Source organism: Pteropus medius, unplaced genomic scaffold, assembly GCF_902729225.1.
Source record: "Pteropus medius unplaced genomic scaffold, Ma_sr-lr_union100, whole genome shotgun sequence".
Classification (NCBI taxonomy): domain Eukaryota; kingdom Metazoa; phylum Chordata; class Mammalia; order Chiroptera; family Pteropodidae; genus Pteropus; species Pteropus medius.
The window spans coordinates 53,879,692-53,899,647 of record NW_024349800.1 but is presented as its reverse complement, the minus strand read 5'-3'; the positions used below and the strand labels follow the sequence as shown (position 1 = coordinate 53,899,647).

The 19,956-nt window shown below is 35.1% G+C and overlaps 1 protein-coding gene across 3 annotated transcripts in view; it reads left to right on the top strand.

Moving 5' to 3' along the window:
* The window catches only part of TDRD15 (tudor domain containing 15), a 635,306-nt gene that overhangs the window by 105,190 nt on the left and 510,160 nt on the right, over nt 1–19,956 (top strand). For 2 of the 3 annotated variants that reach the window (XR_005658332.1, XR_005658333.1), the window contains exon 12: nt 15,658–15,801. The gene's annotated coding sequence lies outside the window, so the exon portion shown is untranslated. The remainder of the gene's footprint in view (nt 1–15,657; nt 15,802–19,956) is intronic. The other variant, XR_005658334.1, reaches the window with a different exon arrangement.

Sequence of the window (19,956 nt, the reverse complement as noted above, 5' to 3'; positions counted from 1 at the left end):
AACTTCAACTGTTGAAGTTCATACGAGAGCATCACATCCATAGTTGTGAAATTTTCTATATTTATTTCTATTTATTCTTTTAGTTGTCATTTTTTTTTTTTTTTTTTTTGCTTTGTGTGTTTTGAAGCTTTGTTCTTAGGTATGTACACATTAAAGATTGTTACATCCTTTTCATGAATTATTTCCATTAACATAAAGTCATAAATATCTTAAACCCAGCAGTGTTCCTTTATATTAGGTCTACTTTGTCTTCCAAAAATGACTCCTGTTTCCTTTTTGTTTAGCATTCCCTGGCATATCTTTTGCCATCTTTTTACTTTTAAACTGTCTATGGTTTTATAAGCGGATTTCTGGTAGACAAAATATAATTTGATCTTTTTAATGCAATCTTTAAATCTGTTAATTGGAATTTTTCAACCATCTGTACTTAATGTATTTTTTATATAGTAGAGTTCAAATGCTACCATTTTGCTAGTTTTTTCACTCATGCTGTCTCTTCCTTGTTCCTTTTTGCCTCTTTTTCTATCTTCTCTTGGATTAATTTAATATTAATTATGGCTCCAATTTACTTGCAATATTGGCTTATTTGTTAAATCTGTTTGCTTTTTTAGTGGTTGCAATACCCACTTTTCAAATTGTGTTAAATGGTTTCTTTATGTTCCTCTTTTACATAGCATTTTTTTCTTTTTTTTTAGAAAGAATTGTTTGGATTTTATCAAATATCTTTTTGGTGTATATTAATATGATTACCTTGTATGCTTCATTTTTGTTAAACTAATTTGATAGATTTTATAAAGCTGAACTCCATCATATTATATGTGTAATGTTTCTTACATTCAACATTTTGCTTCTGAGATTTAACCAAATTGATACATGAAGACAATTTATTCATTTCAACTACTTCATAGTATCCATTATATGAATAACAGTTTATATATCTAAATCTGTACTTCTGGAAAATTTGTTCTTATTTATTTTTTGCTATTATAATCAGTGCTGCAATGCACATTTTCGTATATGTCTCATTATAATTATTTTTACTTTGTTGTCTAGAAGTGGAACTAGTGGGTGGCTTCGTTCTATAAATGGTCATCTAGGTCAAGTTGGTTGACCATATTTTTTGAGTCTTCCAAATGCTACTGATTTTCTGTCTAATATCCTAAATGTTTATGTCCTTCATAAGAGAGCTTCATAATACAGGAAACAAAAAACTGGCAGAACTGCGAAAACGAAATAGATAAACAATTATAGTAGGACATTTCAGTACCTCAATCTAAGTAAGGCTATAGAAGACTTGAGAATACAATCAACCAACATGACCTAGTTTATACTTACAGAATATTTTATCCAGTGACAGCAGAATATATATTCTTCCTGAGTGCACATGGGATATTCACCAAGACAGACTACACTCTGGATCATAGAACAAACCTCAAATTTACAAGAATTAAAATCATAGTTTCTTCTCTGGTTACAATGAAATTAAACTTGTACTCAAAAACAGAAAGCCATCTGGAAAAATGTCCAAAATTTAAAAAATTAAATAATAGAATTGCTAGGTCGAAAAGGAAATTGCATGGAATATTTTAAAATATTTTTGTATGAAAAAATACAACATTAAAATTTGTGGGATGCAACTAAAGCAGCCCTTAGAGGGAAATCTGTAGTCTTAAATATTTATATTAGAAAAAAGTAAGGGTCTCAAGTCAGTGATTTAAGATCTACCTTAAGGAAAAAAAGAGTAAATGTATCCTAAAGCAAGTAGAAGGAAGAAAATAACAAGATCAGAAATAAATGAAATTGAAATCAGAAAAACAATAGAGAAAATTAAAGGTTAAAGCTTGTCTTTGGAAAGATCAATAAGGAAAGACTGGTTGAATAAAAGAAAAATAGAGAAGATACTTTTACCTTTATCAGGAATTTAAAAAGCAATATAGATTATTCAAATATTGAAAAGACAATAGGGGCATATTATGAACAACTTTATGCCTATAAATTTGACTATTTTGATGAAATGGACAAATTTCTTAAAAAACAAACTACAGAAACATCTCTAAGAAATAGATAACCTGAATAATTTATTCATTAAAGAAAGTGAATTCATAGTTAAAAACATTTTAATAATAAAATCTCTACAGCCAGACAATTTCACTGATGAATTCTATCAAATACTTAAAGCAGAAGTAATTCCAATTCTACATAAATTCCTGCATAGAAAATAAAAGAGGAACATTTCCCAACTCATTTTTCAGAGGCTAGCATTGCCCTAATACTAAAACCAGACAAAGACATTACAAGATAATAAACTGTAGACCAGTAATACTCATGTACATGTTTGAAATCATCATCAAAATGTGTACTTTCATTTTAGCAAGTGTCTGTTATCATTCTCCCAAAATATGTACTGTCATCTTGGTAAGGATTTGAGGGATGCAAATTGAAACAAGATATTTTTTAGCATCACACATGTTAAATTTGTTTTGCTCTATTTAAAGCCTGTCTCAGATTTTGACATTTGGACTTTCAATTAAAGTCAGACCTTTTGTTGAATTTGAGTTGATTAACCTTTTGCAGTAGATAACTTTCCTTTAAATAGTGCCAAGATATTCTCTTAGGAAAGAATCCAGTGAATGCTTATTTATAGTCATAATATGTATTACAATTCATCAGTCTTCAATTTTTATATTTTAAATGAGATTAAAGTATTAACTATCAAGAAAAATTAAGCTTACTCCAAGTTTAAAAAAAAACTAGCAAGAGCCAAACTTATTTAGCATTTCATGTAGAGAATTTGGAATTCTGAGATATTCATCTGATACAGTGTAAAGCGTCATTGCCTTATGTGGGGATTTCGGTACATATAGTTCAATGTCTGACTCTATACTTAATTTATAATAATGTGCTATACCAGGCCATGCAAATATATTCTGATTTTAAACCTGACACAAAAGTCTGGAGTGTAAATGGCTTTTCAGTTTGGCCTATAGTTACAATTATCTTTGTCACAACTCCAACCAATAAAGTGCCTCCATGACCAGCCATCCAGTTTGCCCAGGACTGTGGGGTTACCAATTTGTGAGACTTTCAGTGTTAAAACTGGAAAAGAGCTGGGTAAACTGAGAGGAGTTGGCTGCCCATATCATTCTAAGTTGTTTTTTAATGTTCCTTGCAATTATTAACACCTCTTCTTGCAATTATTAACATCTATGTAGTAGATGAAAGATAATAACCGAATCATTGAACATATACCTTTATCCTCAAGAGTTTTCAAATGTAATAGAAAATCACTTCCATATTACTTGTGACATGCCTTTCAATTGCTTAAAAAAAAAAAAACTCCAAGAATAACTTCTACATGCTTTGTGGACACCCCTGTGATCATGTAGTTGTCTTGATATGAATATACTGCATATTATAGTTTCTGGGATAGGAAAACAAAACATTTTTTCTTGAAATATAGTTTTCCTTTATTTTTCTTTTCTGTCAGGAAAATACCAAAAGAAATTTTAAACATCAAAAAATGAATATAGGGGTTGGGGTTCCTTGAGGATATCAATGTCAGCTTCATTTACCATGTGCTGGAACACTTGATTATATACGGTGACTACTCATTAAATTACCTATGAAAAATAACTCTGGCCCAGAATCATACTAAAGTTATGGAAGATGTTTCTTTTGCTTTTTCTTCTATAAGAATCTATACTTTTGGTAGATTTCCTAGTGTTTTTGTTTCTTCTAGTTCTTTAATCCAATATTGGGTGGAGCAACAGGAAAGGGGCTGGAGAGATAGGAATGAGGCAGGAAGAGGCAGGAATGAGGAAGCATGAATAAACACAAGAAACTTGAGATTAATAGGAGATTAATAGTAAATTAATAAGTGATTCAATCCAAGGATTAAACTCAGCACCAATCAACTCAGGTGTTGCTTCTCTATTCTACTTCTCACTTTAGGCAGGTACAAACCTGCTGGATGTTACGGTATGGATAAAGTAAACAATTTTAACAGCTCAAGAACATGCCTACCCCTATTGGTATCACAAGAATGAGCTTCTACCTTTCCCTGGCTCAGGCTTCATATCCGTGGTGACATCTACAAGTTTTATAGTAAATGAGATAACATGCACATAATACTTTATTGTTTTTTAACTCTATTAACCTGACCAGACTCAAGAAATTAAGAGGTCAATTAATATCTGAAATCCTCTCAAGTGCCTAAACTCAAGGTAATTCTTTTATGTATAGCTCAAAATCTTCTACTTAATGGTCTTGTTTTATTGCCGTACAACCCCTTCCCATCATACCTAAACTTTTCACTAAGGTAGAGTTAGCTAGACCAAGTGTTACCCTGCCCCTAATCAATGTTTACTTTATTTGTGTGTAGAATTAAAAAAAAAATCATTATAAAGCTAGTTTACAAGACAAGAAAACTTGTTGCTAGAAGTGGAATATTCATATTTCTCCTTTGTTAGATTCTTTGTTTACAAGGTCCTATGATCTTGGCTTTCATTCCATGTGTGGTCTAAAAAGGGCAAACCAGACCCTTCTGACTGCATTTGCTTGTAAGGTACTTTGTAGATCACAGTAAAATGGTAAAGCATGATCTCTACTGTCAATGAACTTAGAGGTAAACAGTATAATCTTATTTTTAAGGGTCATTCTTCATTGATAGGAGCTCAGTGGAGAGCTTAGGATGAATATATGTCTGAGTTGGGTGGGTAGATTTACATGGTGTTGAGGTAAGGAAAAGAAATGTTCAGTATGCAAATAATTCTGAAAGCAAAAGTGAATAGGGTTTATGTGTTGCTGTGAGGAGGGATTTTAATGAATTATTCTAACCAATATTACAGAATGAGCTAATCAAAAAACTTTGAAAATTCTTGATGGAGGTATACTTCTGACTTGAATCCTTTTATAGTTATTCATACTTACATGATCCGGAATATGGTAAATGTTCTAGGTTCACTTGAAAAGAATGTATTCTGCTGATGTTGGGTGGAATGTTCTATAAATGTTAGATCAAGTTGTTTGATTCTGTTATTCAAGTCTTTCATATCCTTGCTTGATGTTTTCTTGTGCTATCAACTTTTGAGATAGTGTATAGAAATTTCTAGTTATAATTGTGGATTTGTCTTTTTCTCCATGCAATTTTATTAATTTTTGCTTCATACATTTCGAAGCTCTGTTAGGTAAAGAAAAATGTAGTACTATTGTGTCCTTTTGACGAATTGACCCTTTTATAATGATTAAATTGTTTTTTTATAGCCAAAATAGTCTTTTCTTTGAAATATACTTTGTCTTTCTTTTCATTAGTGTTATCACGACATCTGTTTTTCCAGCTTTTACTTTTAACCCATTTGTATTTAAAATGCATTGTTGTAAGCAGCATGTACTTGGGTATGGCTTTTTTACCTAAACCATCTTTAGTTTTTAATTGGGATTATCAGGCCATTTACATTTAATATGGCTGTTTATTTAGTTATGTTTAAGTCTATCTTCTTGTCTCATCTATTCTTTGTTCCCTTTTTTCTCTTTCTGCCATACTTTTGGATTGATTCTGTTTTATCTCCTTTGTCGGCTTATCAGGTATAACTCTTAGTTTTGTTTATTTAGTGGTTTTTTTAAAAGTCTATAGATACATATTTAAACTTACCAGCTTACTTTCAAGTGGTATTATACCACTTCATATATAACATAAAAATCTTGCAATTACATACTTTCATTTCTTTAATTAACATTGTTTTTATACATTTTATTTATACATATGGTAAAAACTCCACATTGCATCATTCTTAGTTTTGTTTAAACAATTTTAAAGAGATGCAATCTGTTGTGTATACTTATCCATGTAGTTACCATTTCTAGTGTTCTTCATTCCTTTGTGTGAACCCATATTTTCATGTTATCACTTTTATTCTTGAAAAAAATGCCGTCTCTGCCTTCTTCCTTTAACATTTCTTGTATTGTGAGTCTGCTGGTGGTGCTTTCAGCTTTTATATAATTGGAAAATTTTCATTTCATCTTAATATTTGAAAGATACTTTTGCTGGATATAGAATTCTAGGTCGATGGTCTTTTTCTTTCAGTACGTAAACATGTTGCTCCACTGTTTTCTCATTTGCAGTGTTTCCATTGAGAAATCTGCCGTCACCATGATATTTGTTCCTCTCTATCTAATTTGTCTTCCTTTTATGCCACTGGCTGTATTTAAGATTTCCTCTTTATTACTGATTTAAGGCAATTTGATAATGATGTCCTATGGTAGTTTTTTTTTTTTTTTTTTGTGATTGAATTAGTTGAAATTGTTGGATCTGCAGGTTTATAGTTTTCACTATTTGGTAACTTTCTGTCCATTATTTTCATATATATATATATATATATATATATATATATATATGTATATATAATTTTTTTTTTCTGTTCCTATTCTCCCCATCTCTTTCCACCACCGACACTGAGTTTGAGGCAAACGATGGCCTGGGTGGAAGTCTATCATTATTTTGGCTGGTCCTTTAGTTCTGACCTAGGACCCCACCTATATTTCCTTGAATTAAAAATTATTTTTTAAATGACATATCATTGACAGATCATTTACCAGTATTATCAATTTGCAATGCTCTTGCAACTTTCTTTCTCATTCTGAGATTTCTTGTGCATTTAGTAAGTAAATGAAGAGTAGATGAATTAAGTGCTGCTATCTGACTTACACTTTACTTTTTGATCTTAACTTAGAAGTAAATTTTTATAATTTTTCTTATGCTCTGATGTTTCTTTTAAATTTAATACTATCCAGTTGTTACTTTGGAATCTTAATGACCCATCTCATGTGGAGCTAAACTTAGAAGTCTAGAGTAGAGAAAGTTGGAGCAGATATGCTATCCATTGGATTCTAATACTGTAAAATATGGTCTGTTTTTCTCGAATTTAAAATATCTGATTTAAATCCCAGAAGTATTTGTGCTTCCAAGTTATGTGATAAAATTAAACTAAGTTCCAGTAAACACTATACTACAAGCTACAATATGAATGCTGTATCAATTATTTAGGAGTAGGAATCAGTAATATGGATATGACAATTTCTCATTAACACTAACAAACTTAAGAGCTGTTTTTACATTAGAGTAAAATAGTAATTTAGCCGCTTAGTAAATGATTAAATGCAGAGTGTTATGTAATCAGTTCACTCAGAGTTGGTAAATGTTGCCAAACACTAATGATTCATTTCCTTAATAATGCCAAGGAGTAGAAGGCCATCAGTCTCAGTTAAGGAGCTTCTGTCAGGACTGGACTCCGCACTGCAGCAGAGGCAGCACAGCGAGGTTGGAGGAGCATAGGCATGTCCTCAAGTCTCAATTTCAGTGCTAGTAGTTGAGAAATCATGATCAACTTCACCGCTCTGAAAGCTCTACTTTCCTTCTGTAGAATGCTCCAATTTATGTTATAGGATTATTACAAATACTAACATAACCAAAAGTCATTGCCACCAATTCAGGAGTCCCCAATTTGGGGTGTGGCGAGAGAAGAGAGACTATTCAGTGCAAACAGCCCAATTGTGAAACAGTTCAGCTGTGGAACAGCCCAGCTGTAGAAGAGCCCAGCTGTGAGCTCAACAATGATACAGCACTGACTACGGAAGGGCATGGCTATGAGACTGATCTGGGGTGAAGTGGCCCTCGTTCTGCCGTAGCTCTGCTCTGATTTGCTTGGGTCCGGTCTGATTCACTGTGCTCTGCTCTACTCCACTGTGGTCTTTTGAGATGTCTCTGTTCCACTCCAATCTTATCCGGCAAGATAGCCCCACTCAGCTTTCGTGTTACAGCTCCACCTAGGGAAATACAGCCTGGAGTGGAGAAGAGAAGGGTATTGCCCAAGCTAGAGAGGAGCTGATATATAGAGAGAAGTCCCCACCCCTAGTCCCTAATTGGTCCATCTTCATGTAAATGATGACTCCAAATCCTCACAGTTTGATTGTCTCCAATAGCACTGTTCTGATTGGTCAGAATGGAGCTGCTCTGATTGGTCATATGAGGGTATAGCTGTGCAGCTCGATTGGACAGGGGAAGTCTCAGTCCTATTGGTTAAATTTTCATCCTAGGAGCTCTCTTATAAGGGTCAACTAAGATGGCAGAAGCACACAGTGCGCAGGCTGACAGGTTAGCTTGAGCTTTGCTCTGCTATGCAGTGCACATGAGAGGCCTCTGCAAATAATGGCTGCAAGATTCAGGTTATGAATTTTGGCCTGAATAACACAAGGAGTCCTTTTTGGCAGGTATATTTCTTCTGCGGGTGGTTGAGGGGGTGGGGGTGCTCAACTATACGTAGTACTGCCTGTGTTATTGTTAGGGTCGTTGAACTGGAATGTATCTGGGTAATGCTTTCTGTTGTGTCTAAGGTAGCATTTTTCTCAAGAAAACAGTATCGAGAAGGACTGGGAAAAATTAAGTATTTGTTGCAGGATTTTTGAGGAGATGAGGAGGTAGCCTTATATTATGGTTGATTTAAAAAATTTCTATTTGTTTTAATGATGAAGAAATCATTTCATATTCATATGAATTCACCTCATTCTTTTTAATAGCTCTGTGGCATTCTTTTATATGAATATAACCGTAATTTACAAAGAACAGCCCTCTATTGATAGATTACTTAAACGTTTTTATATTAATAACAACACTGCAGTGACTGCCACATGCTTTAGCTTATATCTGCCAGTACGGTGTTACAATAAATATCCAGACATTCTCAAAGGGCATAGGCATTCACATTGGGGTCTGCAATGCTTAGTCGCCCTCTAAAGAGGTCACGCCCATTTTCTCCTGCGGCGACGCTCCAGAGTATCTGTTTCGAACTTGCAAAAAACTCGTTTCCTTTCAAGCTTTTCATTTTTGCCAAAATCATTTATTTAAAAATTCTTATTTTAATTCTTATTTATTTAATTATAGCTGCAGTCAGATGACTTTTTAAGTGTCTATTATCCATTTTTTAAAAAATGAAATACCTGTTTATGCATTTGCCTATTTTCGTATTGGAGTTTTGTTTTTTTTTAATAAGTAGAGTTTGGAGGGGATATTTTCTACTTCATGGAAATTAGGCCTTTGTTACATATGTTGCAAATACTTGTTTTCAGTTTGCTGTTTGTCTTACTGTCTTGTTTATATTTTTCCATGTAGAATTAAAAAATATATGTAGTTAAATTTCTTTATATTTTCTTTTATGATTTCCAGAAATTTGATTTTATGCACTCCATGATGTTATCTTTTTTGTTTTACAGTATTATTTTTTAAAGTTTTAATCTTCATTTCTTCATTTTGGTCATGTTAAGTAAGATGCTATTGCTGGAGTGAGCCGGCGGGTGGGAGAGGGGACCACCTCTCTGTATGATTTTTGCAACTTGTGAATCGATAATTATTTCAAAATAAAAAGTTAAAAAACAATAAGGTAAAGCAAAAGGTAAAAAAACGCCATGGTTTCGAAGTGCTGCCACGGAAATTTTCATAACTCTTGTCTGCACTGAATGCTCAAAGAAGACAACTTTTGTGCTCTAAGTGGCAGTGTGATCTGAGATAGTGTGATCCAAACAGAAAAGAGCAACCACTGTGCACCAGGGCGTACTAATAATAACGACTCGTTTGTATAATGCTTCACAACTTCCAGAGATATTGTTGTGTGATTCTCATAACAGTGCTGTGGAGGTAGGTTTATTGTTTCTGCTGTACACATGTGATAACAAACTCGAAGGAGTTAAGTGACTTGCTTAGGGTTACAGGATTCCCAAGAGACAGAATTGGGACCGTCCCCCAGGCTGGTGATGTTTCTACTATATCACAGTGTCCTTTGAACTTTCCCGACTCTTTCAGAGCAGAAAAAGACTCTGCGTCTAGGGCAGGATGCAGCCAGGTGGCCTGATAGCTGCTGTGTCGGTTTAGCTGCGAGGAGGGCTGTGTAGGAGATGCAGAGTATGGGGCAAGTGGTTGTTGCTGGTGCAAAGGGGAAGATGAGCTTGGACAAAATGCACAATCGCTATATCCATACAGCTGCCATTATTAATGCTGATGAACTACTAATAAAAAACTTGAGTACATAACATGCCCAGACTGTATGCTTAGCATTTAGTATATATTATTTTCTAATTATTAGATGTATAAGAATTCTTATTCATTGCAGATGCATTAATTTGATATTTGAGAATTTTGCTTTTCTGAAACTTGATTACCTGTGATGCACAACCTCTGACAGAGAATGTTCTTCTCAGATTTCTTTTTAGCTACTTAGTTGCCTGTCCATTCGTGCCGGAGCAGTTTTCCTTCCTTTTTGAATGTGTGTTTATCTTCATTTTATACTTGAGGAAATTAAAGCTTAGAAATATTAAGTAATATGCCCAACGTCATGGCTGTAGAAAGGCTGAATGAATTCAAGTTGGAACTCAGGGCTACCTAATTCTTTGGTCTGGGGAGAAAGGAATGAGTGAAATAGAATTGGATAAATGTGTACATCCTTTCATTGCTTCCTTTTCGGGAAACTGAACTACTCTGTTTTTGTTATTTTGCATATGAAGATGATCTGAAGGAACTTTTCTTGGTAGTTATCACCTTCTCTCCAACCAGACACAAAGTTTCTTGTGTTGTCAGTCTTTTCTTAAGACCTTTGCCTTTCTCCCCTTCCGTGGGGTCTGGCAGCAGGCTCTGCAGACAGTGAGAGTTGCTATGGATTGCCTTTGGGCTTGCTTACTTAGAATCAGGGCAGCAGGTGATCTAATGCTAGAACATATTGTAGAAGGACTTATTTCCTTATTCTCAGCCTCCTGTCCTCCTTGGTTTTATAGATGATGACTGTATTTGAAGGGAATCAGAGATTAGGTTGGAGAGAAGCCAAGCCTGCAGTTAGGGCTGGAAAAGTGGGGACTCCTGTAAAACAATTCAGATTCAACAGTCATTTGCTAATAAGCACTACTATGTACCAAACACAGTGCTAAGCTCTTCATATCTGTAACCCTAGCAACAATCCTGTGAGGTGGAGGCATCCTTTCCATTCTGCACATGAGTGAAGTCCGAGTTCACTTGAATGTTCCAAGATCACATCCCTTGTCACTGACAGGCACAGGATTTTAACTCAGATCTCTCTGGTCCCAAGTGTATCTCCTTTCACAGAGGTGGTGGGTGAATTATTAGATGTATAAGAATTCTTATTCATTGCAGATGCATTAATTTGATATTTGAGAATTTTGCTTTTCTGAAACTTGATTACCTGTGATGCACAACCTCTGACAGAGAACGTTCTTCTCAGGTTTCTTTTTAGCTACTTAGTTGCCTGTCCATTCGTGCCTGAGCAGTTTTCCTTCCTTTTTGAATATCTGTTTTTATGTGGACATGGACAAGGGGTTCCTAGTGGACCCATGCTCACTGCATGCCCCTTGCTTCCTCTGCCTCTCTAGCTAGCCCTTTTTAGTTTTATTTGCAAATACTCTTCCTTTTGGGATCCTGTCGTTGTGGATACTTCTTAATTTAGGGTTTTCTTCTGGATCTTCTCTGTTCACTCTACATGCTCACGGCCCCCTACTGGCAATCTCATTCATTTCAGTTATCACCTATCACCTATAAGGGACAATGTTCAAAACGACACCTGCAGACCTGATCTGTCTCTAGGGCACTTATGTACATTCAACAACTTATTAAGGATCTTCATCGAGATATCCTACAGGCATTTCCAATATCACGTATCCTCTACTTCTATGCTTGCTCCATTCCTAAGTCCTTCTTTTTCTTCCTCCTTTCCTGCATCCAGCAAATCACCACTCCTACTCCTACATATTTTTCAAAATCAGTTTTCTCCCCTCTCTCCCTCCTGCTAATCCCCAGGTAAGGCTGCCACCATCTCCTGACTAGTTTTTCATGTCTCCACTCTTCTTTCAATGCATCTACATACTACAGACAGAGCATTCTTTCAAAAATCTGACTGTGCCCATTGCCTGCTTATGAATTCTGCAGTAATTCACATTGCTTTCATGGCAAAGTCCAAACTTTTTAATAAAACCTGTGATGTCGTCAGTGTCTGGCCTCCTGCCTCACCTCGTTACCTTCATCTCCTCCCTTTTTCTCCAAACCAGTTACTAATATTTTCTAGCCTCGTGACCAGTCTGGTTAGGGACTCTGCTCTGTGTCCTGCTTTCTTCTTTAATAGCATTTATTACGCAGAATTGCAATTGTTTATTTACATGACTGCATTCCCCCACCTGTCTGTACAATGTCCAGACTTAGAGACTGTACCTTCTTCACAACTTTATTGCCAACTGAGCACAGTGCCTAGAATACTTACATGCTTAACAGCATTTACCAAAGTTCCATTTGTTATCCTTGAGCCTAATACCTTGCAAAATCAGGCATATAGTCATTTGCCTTTTTTGGAAGCTGTAATGGAAAGATCAGAAAATTCAATTACGTAGAAAACAAGAAAACTCTCTATTTAACAGTAATTGTCTTCTGTTTTTAATATTCCCTTAGTCAAATATGGGTGGTACGATAAAAACAATTATTATATCATATAAAGTGTAGCATCTGTCTCACCTTTGCCATATTTCAATCTTCAAATTTCTTACAGATCAGTCTGCATTTTGTATTAAAGAGAAATCAAAAGATCAAGTATAAGTGACTTATTTAAGCTGAAGAGACTGATTTCAAAGAAATGATATTATAAATTTAGCAAGAAGCAAAGCATCAGACTACCTATCGATGTACCCTAACTGATTAAAATATGCATAGGGCATGACTTCTCGATATAAGGGTCAAACACCATAGGAAGAGTTTGCAGAGTGTTCATGAGAATGTGACCAGAAATTAAAATAACCTTTTCAAATGGAAAAAGGCATACTGCTGCTGTGAGGTAGGGGCTGAGAGCCACCATCCATGTACAAGTAAGGTGAGGATCTGTTTACGGAGAGTGGGAGCACTTAGTGCAAAGGTTAATGTGTTCTTTGTCCCCAGGTATAAATCTCTTAAGTGAATGGTGGCTCAGGTTTTTTTTCTTTTTTCTTTTTTAATCTCAGGTTTACTGCAGCATAAGTGAAAGGACAGTTAGGAAGAAGGCACGGAATATTCATTAATCTGGAATGCAGATTACGAAAACCCAAGAAAATACAATCTAGTTTGCCACATAGCTGAATTAGGGAGTGGTTGTAAGATAACTTGTAGTGTTCTTGTAAACAAAATCAGTGTATTTCGGTTCAGTTTCTACCTGAATTTGAACCTTTCCTTGGGTTAAGGTGATGTACATTGAGAGTCAAAAGAGGAAAAGTGCGGTGTGATGCAACAGTTAAATCCTAGAGCTTAGAGAAGGAAGCAGCATGAGGAATAAGTGAGGGGGGTGGGGGAATTGGGCCACTGACAAAGCCTTTGTTTGTACAGTAACTGGTCCCCTGTCTTGAGCCAGATGTAGAAGATGGGGTAGAGTAAGTATGGATGAAATGGGGAATAGAGTAGGAAATGAGCTGAAGTGTAAGTGGTGCCTTGGTCACAGAGGAAAGACCCAGATAGCCCCCAGGTTTTTCTTTCTCTCTCTTCCCCTTTTCGTTTTCCTTTTGGACTGACCTGGTTACTTGTGGAGTGTACACATCTTCAGGTAGAATCGTTGCCATCTCCCGGACACTTGACATCAGAGACGATAATACTTCAAAACCCTTTCCCATGCTTATTTATATAAAATTTGAAAGCCCTGAGCAAGATATATTGGTATCATGATGCCAATTTGACAGATGAAGCAAAATGCTTAGGGAGGCCACCATGAGTTGACCAAGGTCATTTAGTGATTTATTGCAGAGTGAGGATTACAGCCAAAATCTACCTTCCTGCTTTGTGAAGCAACACACTTGTGGAATATGTGGCCATTACGTAGTAGATGGATGTAGGGTTTGGTACTGTCCTTCAGAAGCCCAAGATAGCAACCAGGGTTTTAGACAGATTTTGGTGAGGTAGAAAACTGGGATCTAAACAATTTGTTTGCCTTTATCTTCTAATATTTTGTGAGAAATTCCGTTGTTCTGTTCAAGGAGTCTATTTTCCATCAAAAATGCTGCTGCTTACAATATATGTACATATATATATATATATATATATATATATACACATATATATATATGCACATGAAGGAAACAATAGCTAACATTTTATAGAAGCAGTTGTGAAGAATACATTAAAGTTAATGAGTATTAGGCTACTTAAATTATTTATAAGACTTCAAAATTTTAAATATTCGTCTGGAAATACAAGCTAGTTCCTGTTCACATTCCGATCAATCTTCTGCATTGTAAAATAGTTGGCCATTTTCTCTGGGTCTAGAGGAAGGTCTCTAAGTGGTTTGAGCTTACAATGCCAGATGACTATATGTGAGGATTCTGTCCTTGTCCCCTGACACACCCTATACCCTCTTCTTCCAGAAGTCACCAGATTTTGACCATTCTAAATTCATTCTGAGGATTAAAGGCCTCATGTCTGCTGGTATTTTCCTCCCCTAAGAGAACTCAATGGAAAAGGCAATGGTGAAATTAAGAGAATCATTCTTTAATGATGGGGTCTCGGGCAGTGTTATATCTAGATTTATAATCCACCATCCTGCTAAGGTGTGAAGGCCCAGCTAATTGCTCTAATCCCTTCTGTCTGATTTACTTTGAAAGGAATTGTCACAGTTGTCACTCCTATCTGGGACAGACAGATGCGGCCCTTTAAAATCTTCCTGAAAAGTAAGAGGTAGAAGAAAAGGGCTTATTTGGGAAGCGTGAGACTGTCCTTGTTCCATTTATATCAATAACTAACTATGTAGCTTTAAGGAAATCTAGTCTTCTTTCTGGACAGAAGTTTGTACATCTGCAAAATGAGTTTTGGCCCATGGTGGGAAAGGATTGTTAGACTAGCTATAAGGTTCATTGCCTCTTAGCTCTGGTGTAAAAACACAGGACTTTATTAAGATACATTTCAAACATACACAACTGTATGCTTTGAGGACAGAAAATACACGTTGGCCAATATTAAACATTTGCCATCTTTGCCTCTGGTTTTAAAGTGATAAAACATTTTGCATGAAGTCGAAGGCTACTGGGTACCACAACTTAATCCCATTCTACATCTTCTTTTCTTGTAGTAATCACTGTTCTGAATTTTGTGTTTAATATAACCATACATGGTTTTATACTTTTCAATATATTCGTAGGATTGTTTTTAATATTTTGAGACTTTATATGAACGATGTAATAATGACAGACCATTCTTCAACTAGCTTTTTTGCTCTCTTACTATTTTTTCCACTGGGTTGTTTTGCATTTTTAATATTGATTTGTATGGGTTCTTTATATATTGTGGATATATATTGTGTAATAGCATGTGTTGAAATCTTCACTTCCTCTGTAGCTTTTAAATTCTGTGAAGCTTTTAATTTAACAACAATAAAATTAAATTTGATTAATTGTGGCAGATCGCATATTCCAAAAATAGCCACAGCCTTATTGCCTGTCCAACGTGTTCTTCTAAACTTTGCTACTCCCTCGTCTAGGAATGTAACCTATGTCTCTTGCTCCTGAAATTGGGAAGGACTTTGTGGCTGCCTTGACAATAGAGTTTGGCGGAAATGATGTTATGCAACTAAAAGCCAAGTCACAAAAAATGCCATTTACTTCTGACAGGTTATCTTGGGATACTTTCTCTTGGAACCCAGCCATCATGCCATAAAGAAATACAAGCAGAATGTGGAGAAGCTCACAAGGCCCCTGGCCACAGCCCTGACTGAGCTCCCAGTCGACAGCCAGCACTATCTGCCAGCTGTGTGAGTGAGTGAGCCATTTTAAAAATGGGTCCTTTATTTTTCTCCAGCTATTGAGGTATAATTGACAAATACAAATTGTGTGTATTTAAGGTATACAACATGATATTTGATATACGTATACATTGTGAAGTGATTATCACAATCAAGTTAATTATCCGCCACCTTCAAAGGGATGTCTGCATCCTATGTTCACTGTGGCATTATTCACAATAGCCAAGATATGAGAAAAACCTAAGTGTCCATCTATGGATGAATGGATAAAGAAAATGTAGTATAGGCATACCTCGAAGAAATTGCAGGTTTGGTTCTCAACCACCACAATACAGCAAGTCGTACTCTTTTTGCTGGTGGAGGGCCTTGTCTTCAATTTGTGAAAAAAACAAAAAACAAAAAACCAAAACCAACATCTGTGAACCACAATAAAGTGAATTGCAATAAAATGAGGTATGCCTGTGTCACCATGGAATATTGTTCAGTCTTAAGAAAGAAAATTCTGCCATTTACAACAATATGATGATGATGGACATGGAGGACATAATATTAAACGAAATAAGCTAGACACAAAAAGACAAATACTGAATGATCTCACTTATATGTGGAATCTAAAACTGTCAAACTCATGGAACAGAAAATAGAATGGTGAGGAAAGAATCAAAGGGTACAGAATTTCATTCTTGCAGAATGAATAAATTCCAAAGATCTAATGTGCATCGTGGTGACTATAGTTAATAATAGTGCAGTGCACACTTGACACTTGCTAAGAGAGTTGATTTAAGTGTTCTCACTACACACACACGCACACACATGCACACACACAAAATCAAAACCGGGTCCTTTGCCCTCAGTCAAGCCGCCCCAGATGTGAAGAGGGAAGCCATCCCTGCCAAGCTCCGCACAGATGGCAGATTTGTGAGCACAATAAGCCATTAAGTTTTGGGGGTGGTATGTTAAGCAGTTATAGGGACTGATATAATCTGATGTATTTTATCCTTTACTGCTTATTTTTATGTGCGAATGTTGTTCTTAAGGTAATTCCTATATCAAGACCATAAAGGTGTATGGATCTATCTTTTCATCTAAGAGTTTTAAAGTTCTGCTGTTATCTTTTTGGTTTATCTGAGATTTGTATGTATATAATGTCAAATGTGGCTCTAATTTCTTTCCCATATGAACGGTTTTTCTAACACAATTTATTGGCAAGTCTGTCCACTTAGATTTTAATGCTACCTCTGTCCTATGTGCATTTCCATATACTAGTGAGTCTATTTCTATATTTCTTATACTTTTTCTCAGTTTGTTTGCTTATTTCTATGTCAATATCATATTGTCTCATTTGTTGTTGCTTTAGAGTCAGTCTTTACATATGTCAGAACATATTTCCCTATTTGGTCTTTACTCACAATGGTCATGACTATTTTTGGCCTTTTGCTCTTCAGTATACATTTTAATATTAGCTTGTCAAATTCTATAAAATACTTTGTTGATAATATTTATAGGTTAATTAAGAGATAATTGTATGACTATTCCTCTTATAAATTTATTATAAATGACAAAAGGAGGGACATACTGATCTATGGAATAGAATACATTCCATAAGCCAGACATAGATTTACATATATGTAAAAATTACATATTCTAATTGTCGTTAGTATAGAAGAGTGCATTTGTCTTTTTATTTACGTATACTTTACATGCAATAAAATACACTCATCTTAAGAATGCAGTTTGTTGAGCTCTAGCAAATGTATACATACCTCTAACACCATGTCAAGTAGAATAGTACCCTCATCCTAGAAAGTTCCTTCTTGCCTCTTTCTAAGCAATTCATTCCCATCAAAAGTAGCTATGGTTCTGCCGTCACCATAGAATAATGTAATCTGCTCCTAATCTTCAAGGAGAGGGAATAGTTCATATGCATTTTTTTTTTTTGAGTCTAGTTTTTTTTGGTTATTATAGCTTCTGTGAGATTCATCCACGTCATTGCACATAACAATGGATTTTTCCACTTAGTTACTGAAAAATATTATATGCTATAAATATACCACAATTGACCCATCCTCCTGATGATGGACATTTGTATTATTTCTAATTTTTGACTACTATAAATAGAGTTACTCAGAACATTCTTACATGCATCTTTATGTGGACACATGTTTTCATTTCTCTTGAGTAAATGCATGGTGAAATTGCTGGGCCATAGGATGGATGTTTATTTAACCTTTTAAGAAACTGCTGGACTATATTTTCCAAGATGGTTTTACATTTAAACGCCCACCAGCAATGCATGAGAACTTTAGTTGCTCTACATCCTCACCAACATTTGTGTTATTGATCTTTTAATTTTCACCATTTTAATGAGTATGTAGTAGTATCTATAGTTTTAATTTCTATTTTTCTTATTACTTGACACATTGAGCATCTTTTCATGTGCTTATGTCTTCACCATCAATATATGTCTTGTTTTATTGAGTGTCTCTTCCAGCGTTTGTCTACTTTTAAACTTTGGGTTGTTTGTCTTCTTGTTCTTGAATTGTAGGATTTTTGAAAATATATTCTGGATATCATTTATTGCAATAATTTGCCATTTTGGTTTTTTTTTTTTTGATGTCTTTCAAAGAGCAAGTCTTCAGCAGTTGATGAAATTCAAATTTATTATTTTTCCTTTTGTCTCTGAGACTTTGCATGCTACCTGAGGAATTTTTTTTAATAGACTTTTTTTTTTTAGAGCAGTTTTAGGTTCACAGCAAAATTGAGAGGAAGGCATAGGGAGTTCACATATACCCATTGTCCCCACACATACATAGCTTTCTCCATTCAACATCTCCCACTGGAATGGTGCATTTGTTACAGTTCATAAGCCTACACTGACATATCATAATCGTCCAAAGTCCATAGATTGCATTAGGGTTCTCTTTTGGTGTTGTACATTCTATGGCTTTGGACAATTGTATAATGACATGTATCCACTATTGGAATATCACACAGAGTTGTATCACTGTATCTAAGGAAACATTGCCTAACTCAACATTATCAATACTTTTTTCCTATATTTTCTTAATTAAGTTTTAAAGTTTTAGTCTTACATTTAGGTCTATGATCTATTTCAAGTTATTTATTGTGTATGCAGTGAAGTGAGAGTCAATGTGCATATTTGTTCCAAATAAATTTGCAGTTTTTCCAGAACCATTTGTTGAAAAGTTTGTCCTTTCAGATTGAATTACCTTGGCACCTTTGGCAAAAATCGGTTGAGCATCTATGTGTGAATATATTTCTGGGCTCTGTATTCTATTCTATAGATCTATATTTTAATCCTTATGCTGCTGACACACTATCTTGATTCTTGTTACTTTATGATAAGTCCTGATATAATGTAATGTCAGTCTTCCAACCTTGTTCTTCTGAAAAATTGTTTTGGTTATCTTAAGTCCTTTGCATTTTGATGTAGATTTAAGAATCAGCTTGTCAATTTCTGTTTCCACCATAATCTGAAACCAGCTTTTTCAAATGTTTGGTCTAGTTTCGTGTTTGATTTTAGTGAAAGCAAAAGTTGTGTAGTATCCCCAGAATGAAGGTGTGAAGGTTAAATTTTATGCATCAACTTGGCTAGGTGACAGTGCCCAGTTGTTTGGCGTAACACTAATTTAGATATTGTTCTAAAGATATTTTGCGACTAATGCCTACAATCAGAAGACTTTAAGTAAAGGAAATGACCCTCAATAATGTGAATGGGCCTTATTCAATTAGTTGAAGGTCTTAAAAGCAAAAATTGAAATTTCTCGAGGAAGAAAGCTGCCTCAAGACTTTAACATAGAAATCCTATCTGAATTCCACACTCTTGGTCTGTCCTACAGCTGTCAGCCTTCAGAACCCTAACTGACACAGAAGGGCAAAACAAACAAACAAATGGAAAATAAAAAACTTTTATTTTGTAGTTATTTACATCTTAGAGTAACATTTTCCATGGACTTACTATTAAATGTGATATAAGTCTGAGAGAAGGGAAAAAATATGCTTTTTTTTGCAGGAGAAAAGTGAGAAAACTTCATGGAAACTCTCAGAAAGGGCAGTTCCTCAGTATGGGAAGCTATAGTGAGAATGGCTGTGAGAATACAGCCTCTTGGCAGTGTGCATTTTACTAAGCATTTTCACATGACTAATC